This window comes from Cebus imitator, unplaced genomic scaffold (assembly GCF_001604975.1).
Source record: "Cebus imitator isolate Cc_AM_T3 unplaced genomic scaffold, Cebus_imitator-1.0 Scaffold45, whole genome shotgun sequence".
Lineage (NCBI taxonomy): Eukaryota > Metazoa > Chordata > Mammalia > Primates > Cebidae > Cebus > Cebus imitator.
Window position 1 is genome coordinate 13,769,764 of NW_016107360.1, and position 10,487 is coordinate 13,780,250.

Genomic DNA, 10,487 nt, shown 5'->3' on the forward strand with positions numbered 1-10,487 from the left:
TGGTCATCAGAGAAATGCAAATCAAAACCACATTGAGATACCATCTCACACCAGTTCAAATGGTGATCATTAAAAAATCTGGAGACAACAGATGCTGGAGAGGATGTGGAGAAATAGGATCACTTTTACACTGTTGGTGGGAGTGTAAATTAGTTCAACCATTGTGGAAGACAGTGTGGCGATTCCTTAAGGACCTAGAAATAGAAATTCCATTTGACCCAGCAATCCCATTACTGGGTATATACCCAAAGGACTATAAATTGTTCTATTATAAAGACACATGCACATGAATGTTCATCGCAGCACTGTTTACAATATCAAAGACCAGGAACCAACCCAAATGCCCATCAATGATAGACTGCACAATGAAAATGTGGCACATATACACCATGGAATACTATGCAGCCATAAAAAACGATGAGTTAGTGTCCTTTGTAAGGGCATGGATGAACCTGGAAACCATCATTCTCAGCAAACTGACACAAGAGCAGAAAATCAAACACCGCATGTTCTCACTCATAGACGGGTGTTTAACAATGAGAACACTAGGACACAAAGAGGAGAGCATCACACACTGGGGTCCGTCGGGGGTGGCTATGGGAGGGATAGTGAGAGGACGGGTCGGGGAGGGATAACATGGGGAGAAATGTCAGGTATAGGTGATGGGAAAATGGTGGCAACAAACCACCTTGCCATGAATGTACCTGTGCAACAATCTTGCATGACCTGCACATGTGCCCCAGAATCTACAGTACAATAAAACAACAACAAAAAAATATGTATACCTACTAGGTACCCACAAAAGTTACAAATAAAAAAATGTAAATCAGTTGTAAAAATAAAAATAAAATGAGCAAGAATAAGCAGATACAGGAAATGTAGTAAATACAGAATTAGCCCTAAACTAAGTGAAGGCTATGAACAATAATCTAAAATATAAGATGAATACATTCAAAATGGTTAAAGAGACAAAAGAATAGAAACTATAACAAAAGAATAAAAACATGATAAAACAGATGAAGTTGAAAATGAGCATATTTTTTTAAAGCCAGTTAAATTAAATATTGAATGACCTGATTAGACAGAAATGGGCCTTTACTGAAGAGGTAAATCTGAGAGAATGAACCAGAAAGCAAGACAGAGATTCTAACAAAGGGAGCAAACCAGGAAGGTGTGAGATGTGAGAAGCAAAGAAAGAAACTCAAAATTAGGAAGGAAACAGAGAGACTTTTGATAAGGAGGGTAAAAGGAGATCCCAGGAGGGTAATTGTGTATTAAGCATGGAGGGCGAATAGTCCAGACTGGTCACTGTGTGATTAGAGACAGATACTGAGGATGCCACCATCATGTCTTCTGCTGCTGTATCATCTGATGACATGCTCTACCAGAACAAGCAAGCCCACCAAGCAACACTCAAAATCCAGGAAAAAAAGAACCCAGCTCAAGGCATTCCCAGGAGAAGGCTGTGCAGCAGGCCAGAGAAAGGTATTTGAGGGTGATGCTTCCAAGGAAACCAAAATGCTGCATGTATATTATTGATGTGATTGAACTTGCAGAAAAAAAAATACCAAGAAGCCATTCTAAGTTGTCAAAGAATTAGAAATAGGGACAAAGATAAGTAAACTGAAAGAAAAAAAAAGGACATCATTAACTTCAAAAAAAGTAAACATACATCTACATACTATGGTGCTTAGGCTGAGCAGTATTTGCATGGGCACAGTAATATAAACATAGAATAGTCAATTAAGCAAAGGTTATAATATTCTCTATTGGGATTATGGGAGAAGGGAGGCAGAAGTCGTGGTGGGATGAGAAGACTAAATTCTTAAATATCGTTAAAGAATGTTTACAGAATGGCTAATATTGTAAATCAAAAGAAAGCATGGCACACAAGTAATTTAGAAATATGCAAATATGGAAATGCCAGAAATAAAAAGCTAAAATTGTTGGAAGTAATGGCAGAAGAAGACTGAGGGTAAGGATGAGGAGAAACCCCTATAATTTGCTCTAAGCCCTTCAATAACATTTGACTCTTAAATGTATGTGCATAATTTAAAAAAACTTTTTTTTTAAAATAAAACAACGCTATGTTGTCTGAAAAAGCAGAGACACGACGCTCCTGTTGCTTTCCTCCTTCTGGTATGATTCAGTGAGGCAAGTTATATTCTGAGATTCCAGGAACTAATGGAGCAGTGCATATTAAACATATTCCCTAGCTTGTGCCCCAGCTACAGTCTGGTGGTGACCTTACTTCTAAGGATTTTGTCTTGCAATTTGTTAATCCTTTTCTTGTAACATTGCATTCAAGCTTGACTGAGCACACTTCCTTCTGTAACTACAGGTAATGCAATTTTTGTGCTGAAAGTATAAAGAGCATTCTTTAATCACATACAGAAAACTTCTGCTTGATTTAATTGTTGTGTTGTTGAAAACAGATTCATAGCAAATTGTTGTATATTAAATATTACAGTACATTTTAACATTATGTTCTTGGAGGTTGGGGCGGAACTAGCCCAAATTGCAATAATGACTGTTCTGTAAGACTTCCTACCATTACTTCCAAAGAGCATTTAGAATGGATTGATTTGTAGAGTTTGTTCACATAATTTTCCCACACACACAACGAAAGACATAGTCAAAGAGAATGGACATTTACTGTTGCATATTATGTGTCAGGTACTGTGCTAGGGACTTTAATAAATGCATTATGTACTTCAATCCCGGCAACCACCCAGAAAAGTAGATGGTATCATACCCACTTTACAGATAAGGAAACCAGAGCCTAAAGATATTAAGTAATTTTCCCAAAGCCACACAGCTAGTAATTCAAACCAACCATCTAGTCTTTTCACAAAAAAAAAAAAAAAAAGTATGTAATTACAATTCCTAGTGTTAATTTGAGCTTTGTTTTGGGTGCCCTATGATTCTATAGGGCTTAATACTTAATCAGCCACATACGACTTAGCATTATTTTCAGTGAGAAATTTAGAAGACAAAGACCTACTAGAATTTTGAAAATACTACTATTTCTTTTGATGTAATAGCATTTATATTAACAAACGTTTATTAATCTGGTGAAGAGCTAAAGACAGCATGAGATTTAAATATCCATATTAGAAGAACACCATATCGGGGCAGAGTAATGCAAACCTAACCAACATAACTCCACCTCTTCTGGTCCTTTAACTGTAAACAAATCGCTTCAATGTTCACAAATAAAACAGTAGGACTGGCAGTTCCTATCTCTCATGGTATCTCTGGCCACTAAAATGGGAAGCCCATCAAAATAATTCAAAATGTAATATTATAATCAAAGGTCTATCTGTGCAGCTAAAGCATCTCCTCTCCTTATGTAAGCACAATTACTCCAAATGTATGAGCCTGAGGCTAGGTGAGAGTGCACAGTAAGAGATTCAGGTGTGGTAGCACTGAGCAAAGATGAGCTCCCAAAACTTTGCTGAGCCTCCCTGACAGCCTGTGACTTAGGAAAGCAGCCATGTTTTAAGCCTTGCCAGCTATGTCCATCTGACATTGGCCTTGATACAGGTTAGGAAACCAAAAGATTCACTTCCTGCATCATGTTACGCTTCCATCAGATATCAACCTTCTACCTGTGCACGTGACGTAATGTGCTGACACATCGACAAACCACAAGAGAGAAAATAAGACCTGGCAAACAGAGCATAACCAAATCAGTGCTTTGAAAAGGGATATTAACAACAGCAGATAGCAGGTCACCTTCTAAAAGAGCTAGGTTATCCCAGCTCTGACCTGGAACCAGGTGACTGGCTAGAGAACATTGCCTTGAAGGGTAACACATGACTTCTACTCACATCAGTGATTTTCTAGCAACTAACAAAGCTGAATTATCTTTGTTTTCTGAGAGAGTCTGGATATGTTGTGAAACCCTCCAAATCATTCATTGATTACCTAAGTATAATATTTAAGAAAATCTCCATAGCCATTCTCTGATATTTCATTATTCTGCCCCATCTGTACCCTACCACCCAACTTTATCTCCTTCAAAGGCATTACAATATGATAATGTTCTTCCAATGTGGTAAAAACAAAAACGTATCAGATACTTTGGTCTATGTGCTATACTCACATTTCAAAATTAAAGAAAATCAAGCTATTATTACAGGTAATGCAAATTGGAATTGTATGTCATTGCCACTTTAATTACATTTCCTTTTACAATTTAGTAGTGTTATAATCAACGAATCATTCACCTATATGCATTATATGGTAACTCATTCAACAATACTGAAAACCATTATTGCTGGGTACCACACCAGGTGCTAAAGATTCATTAGTGAGATGTCTTAGCACTCATGGAGAAACACACAGCACAGTGAGTAGTTAGGTCCCTGGATTTGGAGCCAGTCTTTCTGGGGTCAAATGCTGGTCCTGAAGCTTCCCAGCTGTGTGATCTTAGGAACGTAAAGTTCGTTCTTGATGTCTCAGTTTCCTCATCTATTATAATAGTAGTGTCTGTTCCATAGGGCTTTTAGGAAAATTAAATGAGTTAATATTTACGTTATGTTTTATTATGTTTACAGTTTATCATGGAGCTGTACTTGATACATAGGAAGCATCATGTAAATGATCATTAAATAAAATGAAACTCACTTCCTAGTGAGGGAGTCTCATAATAAATAGTAAATGAATAAGATTATAGTCAATAGGACAAGCCAAGAAAACCATTTACGATATAATTAAAACACACTCATTTCTGTCAGTGGTCGGCTAGGTTATGTGGATGAATTATCCTGCTGAAAACAATTGGGCACAGAAACAACTCCAGTTTTGACAGTCACTGGAGCTAAAGGGACCAAGCCAAACCCAAAGTTAACCAAAACTAGATTAATAGGAGATTCTCCTAAATCAGGGTACGGGCAAACCAGAAGTAAACCATACCTATATCCTCCCACAGGACTGCATGGACAGTTAAGTTACTTTGGCACAAAAAAGATCTGGAGGTTGTCGGGGAGGGAAAAATGAATGGACTGATCCCTGGGAGAGTGTGACTATGGGCTAGCAGTGCTCCTATAGATTGGTTGTTTCGTCCAAGAAATGTCAAGCCATGAACTTAGTCTGTTCATGTCTGGTAACTCCCCTGACCTCTTGAAAATCCTTTCTAGACTTAAGCTATAAAAACCTAAGTCACCTCTGTCTTAGGCCTTACATTTTCCAAAAATAATTTTTAAGGTAGAATGAGGAACACACAATAGCATCCAGGAATATCAAGAAACAAGACCCTCTGAGTGGAAACTGGCAGGAAAAAAAAAAAAAAAACAGAATGAAGAAACACCTTCAAAGACTTGAGATTTTTGAATTATCAGCCAAAGATTATAAAACAACTGCGTTCAGTATATTTAAAGTTTAAAAATATCTTCAAGGAAAAGTATAGTGTCCTAATATATTTGAAATAAAACTAGATAGAACATTTAGAAACGTTACAATGTATGAATTAATGAAATGATTTAACAGACATTCAGATGCAGCAGAACAGAGAATTAATGAATTGTCACATAGAACAGAAAGAATTCTCTAGAATGCCTCAGAGAAGGTAAAAAATGAAAAAGAGTAGGTTAAGAAGCAAGGTGGGGTAGACTGAGAAGGTATAACAAATGTCTAATTGGGATTCCAGAAAGAGAAAAGAAAGAGGGCCAGGCTGGGTGGCTCACGCCTGTAATCCCAACACTCTGGGAGACCAAGGCTAACAGATCCCTTGATCCCAGGAGATCAAGACCAGTCTGGGCAACATGGCAAAACCCGGTCTCTACAAAAAGTACAAAAAACTAGCCAGGCATGGTGGCTTGTGCCTGTAGTCCCAGCTACTCATGAAGCTGAGGTGGGAAGATCACCCGAGCCCAGGAGGTCGAGGCTGCAGTGAGCCATGATAGCGCCACTACACTCTCGTCTGGGTGAAAGAGTGGGACGTGGTCTCAAAAAAAGAATAGAACAGAATGGGGCAGAGAGTATGTTTGAAGAGATAATAGCTGAGAATTTTCTCAAACTTAAATAAGAAGCATATAATCCACAGCTGTGGGACCATGGCAGCAGCAGAGGAACGGAATCCGGAGGATGGAGAAGAGGAGGAAAAAGAAAGGAAAACAGTTGGTTCCCATGGAATGGTCAGAAATTACTGATTCAAACTTTCTTTCAAAATGTGAAAATAAATGCAAAATTTTGAGGATTAACATCAAGCAGCCCTTTCTCCAAGTGGACAGATATGTCTTGGCTGGGGAGTAAGAGGACACTCTTGGGACCTGTGTTATATTTGAAGAAAATGTTGAACATGTGGATACAGAGGGCAAGATAGAACACAGTGCTAAAATACAAGTGCCATGCGGGGAAGAAGTCAGCATGGCAAGAACTCTTCTGACAGAGGAGGAGGGAGGAGAGAGCAGATGGGGGGGAATGGCTGCAAATCGAGGATAAGGATTTCTCCTCTAGACCCGACATAATTTGTAGCTTTCTATATAAAAATGAAGATGAAGAAGTAGTAGCTTCAGCCTCAGATAAACCTTTGGCATTGGAAGAAAGATTCAAATGAAAGACAGTTCAAACCTGAGTTGTGAACAGGAGAAGTTGCTGCACGTGGACATAGAGGATTCTGGTCCTCTTCATGACATCCCTTCTGAGACAGGGGTTCTGTGTTTACAGAAACTCAAGATGCTGCCTTAGAAATCCCTCCTAGATGAGGGCTAGGTACAGTGGCTCACGCCTGTCATCCGAGCACTTTGGGAGGCCGAGGCAGGCAGATCGTGGGGTCAAAGGATCGAGGCTATCCTGGCCAACATGGTGAAACTCTGTCTCTACTGAAAATACAAAAATTACCTGGGCATGGTGGCATACACCTGTAGTCCCAGCTACTTGCAGGAGAATCGCTTGAACCCAGGGCTGCAGTGAGCTGAGATCACGCCACTGCATTCCAGCTGTATAGCTTTCAATTGTTCACTATTTTATTGTGGTTAGCTATACACACATATCCAGTCTCATCACGGCTTGTTAACTCAGGACCAGACATGAATTGAATTTTTAAAAATTCATCTTAAATGACTTTAGGGACACTTCTCTGAAGAGTCCTTTAAATTCAAGGTTTTACTAAGGTAAGTACCTAAGTTTCCTATTGTAACAGTTACAAATGACCATAAACTTCGTGGCTGAAAACAACAAAATGTATCATCATAGTTTTGAAGGTTGGAAATCTGACATGGGTCTTACCTGAGCTAAATTCAAGGTGATGACAGGGCTGCATTCCTTTATGGAGGCTGGGGGCAGGGTAGGGAACATAAATCCATTTCCTTGCTTACTCAGTTGTTGGCAGAATTCAATTATTTGCAGTTGAGGAATCAAAGTCCTGTTTCCTTGCTGTGTGCCAGATGAGGGCCAATTCTAGCTTCCGGAGGCTGCCCGCATTCCTTGGCTTTTGGTCCCCTTCTCTTCAGAGCTAGCAATGGTGGGTCATGTCCCCTTTCCCATTACTTCCTCATCATACCTCTCTCTGACCTACCTTTTGTCTTCCATTCCACTTTTAAAGGTGCATTTGATTATGATTATATTGGGCTCACTTGGATAATCTATTTTAAGGTTTATAACCTTATTTCCATCTGTAAAGTTTCTTTTGCTGTATAATTTAACATATACAAGCATAAAACTAGGGAGTGAGGCATAGGAATCTTTTGAGAGACCATTTTTTAGTCTACTACACAATGTATTTTATCTAGAAACAGAAAAAGAATTTTGAAGTACTTAAAGGTACAATTCCTAATAGTTCAGCTGTCAATTCTCTCTTTTTCCACTTGAGAAAGATGGCTGGAATTCAACTGTAATCATGATTTCATTAGGGGAAGTAACCTAAATCTGTCATCATTTGTATTTTTTAAGTAAATTACTCACAAATATACTTTATTATAGGTTGAGCTGTATGAAATTGTCACTATTTGTATCTGACTATAAAATACAGCAATTTCACCTAGTTTAGTCTAGGTGAAATTAATAGTTAAAACACACCTTACGTTAATTACATCTCACAATTAATGGAGATGTAACTCATTTAACAGGTTAGAGAACTAATGTGCTGGAGAAGAAATTATTTTCTTCAAAAAGTTCTGTATTTAATTGGAAAACAACTTACCTTTATAAAAAGCATTTTCAAATCATAAGCACATATCTCTTCCCAGTTTTTATATGACTTTTTTAGTCTCAGCTTTGTATTACTCTATTCTCACACTACTAATAAAGATATACCTGAGACTGGGTAATTTATAAAGAAGAAGAGGTTTGATGGACTCACAGTTCCACATGGCTGGCGAGGCCTCACAATCATGGTGGAAGGTGAAAGAAGAGCAAAGGCACATCTTAAACGGCAGCAGGCAAGACAGTGTGTGCAGAGGAACTGTCCTTTATAAAACCATCAGCTCCCATGAGGCTTATTCACAATCATAAGGACAGCACAGGAAAAACTCACTGCAATTCAATTACCTCCCACCAGGTCCTTCCCATGATACGTGGGGATTATAGGAGCTAAAATTCAAGATGAGATTTGGGTGGGTACACAGCCAAACTTTATCAACATTTTACTTATTTATTTATTTATTTTTGAGAGAGAGAGATGGTCTCACTGTGTCATCTAGGCTGGAGTGCAGTGGTGCCATCATAGTTCACTGGAGCCTTAAACTCTTGGATTCAAGCAGTCTTCCTGCTTTGGCCTCTCAAGTAGCTGGGAACTACAGGTACATGCCATCATGCTAGCTAATTTTTTCTTTCTTTTTTTTTTCTGTAGAGACAGGGTTTTACTATGTTGCCCAAGCTGGTCTTGAACTCCTCACCTCAAACAATCCTCCCACCTCAGCCTCCCAAAGCTCTGGGATTACAAACTTGAACGACTATGCCCAGTCTAATGTCAGCATTTAATAAAAATCTATTGTTCCCACCATATATATGCATAGGAGAGACTGCTAACTGCCTGATTATCTGTTCTTTTTCTCTTTGTAACAGAATGCCAGAACTTATTCAGATTAGCAATGTGCCCAGCTTTCCCCATAGATCCATGTGGCCTTATGACTAAGTTCTGGCCATTGACAAGGAATTAGAAGTGTCGGGCCAGGCCCAGTGGCTCACACCTGTAATCTCAACACTTTGAGAGGTCAAGATGAATGGATCACTTGAGCTCAGAAGTTCAAGACCAGCCTAGGCAACATGGCAAAACTCTGTCTCTACAAAAATGTACAAACCATAGCCAGGCATGGTAGTGTATGCCTGTAGTTCCAGCTTTTCTGGAGGCTGAGGTAGGAGGATTGCTTGAGCCTGGCAGGTTGAGGCTGCAGTAAGCTGTGATCGTACCACTGCACTCCAGCCTGGGCAACAGAGTGAGACTCTGCCTCAAAAAACGTAAAAATAAAAAAATAAGAAGTGTTGAGTGATGCTTCCAGAAAGTTTCCTTAAACTTAAAGGCATAAGAGGAAGCAGGTAGGCTCATCTTCTCTTTCTTCCTGCTAGAACATGCATGTGGTGGCTGCAACTCCAGCAGGATTCTTGGACTTTAAAGCAACCTTGGAAATAAAGCCTTGGGTGGCAGAGCAGCAGGATGGAAGATTGGGTCCTGATTTTGTAAGACTGCCCTGGACTGCTCTGAGTAAATGGTTAACAAAACCCTTTCTCTTCCCTGGTAAAAGGACCTTGAGTTTACCTTTCATCATTTCTCTGGAAGCCTGCTAGGCAAGGTAATAATGGAATGTCAACTGTGATACTAGGCAATACTGTTTATGATTAAAGAAGATCCCTTATTGACAAACTGTATCTGGACTGTGACACATACTATAAGTGCCCATTGAAATAAGTGAGTTTGGGGATCCTTATGTGTAGTGTTCTTTATTGCAAAGATTCCTGGAAGTTAGAGTCATGGGCTGCCTCAACAGGTATTAGTTCTCATGAAGCATGAAGCTTCCAAGCCAGGTGGCTTCTGCACCCACCTGGACAATCTTGTTTCCTTATACCTGAGCTGACACTTGGCAGGCTGGACACTTAAAGCCTCTTGCTGAAATAAGCCTCATGCTGCCATGTTGTTGTGCTATTTCTTGTTCTGTATCTTGCTAAGTGAACAGGGTATCAGATTGGATTCCACAAGGCTGACTGGGTCCTGTGAGTGGCACTGTCGTTCTAAATCTGTGACTACTGCTGCTGCTCAAGCAGAAAAGCCATTGCCACTGCTTACCTCTGACCTTTTATATGAGAGAGATATGACCTACTCTCTTGTTTAAGTCACTCTGTAATAGCCAAACTTAATCCTAATTGTTACATATGTGTTTGTAAAAACATGAAAAATATTAAAAAGTAGACCAGGTACAGTAGCTCATCCCTGTAATCCCAACAGTTTGAGAGGCCAAGGTGGGAGGATTGCTTGAAGCCAGGAGTTCAAGACCAGTTGGACAACACAGTAAGACACCTGTCTCTATGCTTTTTTTTTTTTTTTTTTT

General features: G+C 39.3%; 1 pseudogene; it reads left to right on the forward strand.

The window, feature by feature from the left end:
- Window positions 1-6,059: 6,059 nt before the first annotated feature.
- On the forward strand, window positions 6,060-6,693 carry LOC108303115 (annotated as a pseudogene).
- Window positions 6,694-10,487: the final 3,794 nt, after the last annotated feature.